Source organism: Priapulus caudatus, unplaced genomic scaffold (genome assembly GCF_000485595.1).
Source record: "Priapulus caudatus unplaced genomic scaffold, Priapulus_caudatus-5.0.1 Scaffold77, whole genome shotgun sequence".
NCBI lineage: Eukaryota > Metazoa > Priapulida > Priapulimorpha > Priapulimorphida > Priapulidae > Priapulus > Priapulus caudatus.
Window position 1 is genome coordinate 32,096 of NW_014577138.1, and position 870 is coordinate 32,965.

An 870-nucleotide genomic window follows, 5' to 3' on the forward strand; every position below is an offset into this window, starting at 1 on the left:
TTTTTGAGTTTTGCCGATTTCTTCGACCCCACCCTCCCGGCTTCAAGGCGATTGGTAACATATCTCCTCAGTAGAATTTTTTCTTTTAAGAACTATTGCACTGCCGGTGAGGAGCTTGCAAGCTCATGTTGATATATCTTCTACCAATGTAACATCTTTAAATAAATAAATAAATACTGTACAGCAAGCACACTTTTAGGATATAAATATCTACTAACAATGTAGTTGTATCATTGAATATGGTTGTAACGTCAATATATCAAAAGCTGTTAATATCTTATGTACCAAGAGCTAATACTAGTACTAAGAGCAGGTAACTTATAAAATGTATAAGGATATATATTATTGCACATACAGTATATGTTATTTGGCATAAGACAACGTCAGGTTTAGGTTAAAACAGCAGGGTTTTTAATAGACAACGCTGTATATGGCTTGCCCTTGCATTGTGTATGCTTCCCAAGTAAACTTGTTCTTCCCTCCTGTATTCGCTTTTAAAAGATGGCAAAAGGTACATACCATACCACAGCACTGGATACACTATATAAGTTCCAAACTAGTATATTCCAGTGTAAACGAAACTCGAGCTGGCAAACGGAGGCAACAAAACAGGACTTAAAGACAACCCGCTCTAAGAATGCAACTCTGCATGCTCGGTGCACTGCACAAAAGCAATCCTCACAAAACACACATTAGATTTCCAAACAGCGGGATGGAAGCCACTATACACAGTATGCCTCTGTGATGGTACATACGTCATCACCAAATGTAATGCACAAACTTGCTTTCAAATGACAAATCTTGCACTATTAGCAAGATGGCAAAAGGTTGCAGATGAGGTAGCTCGTGATATTGAAATACACTGCAATT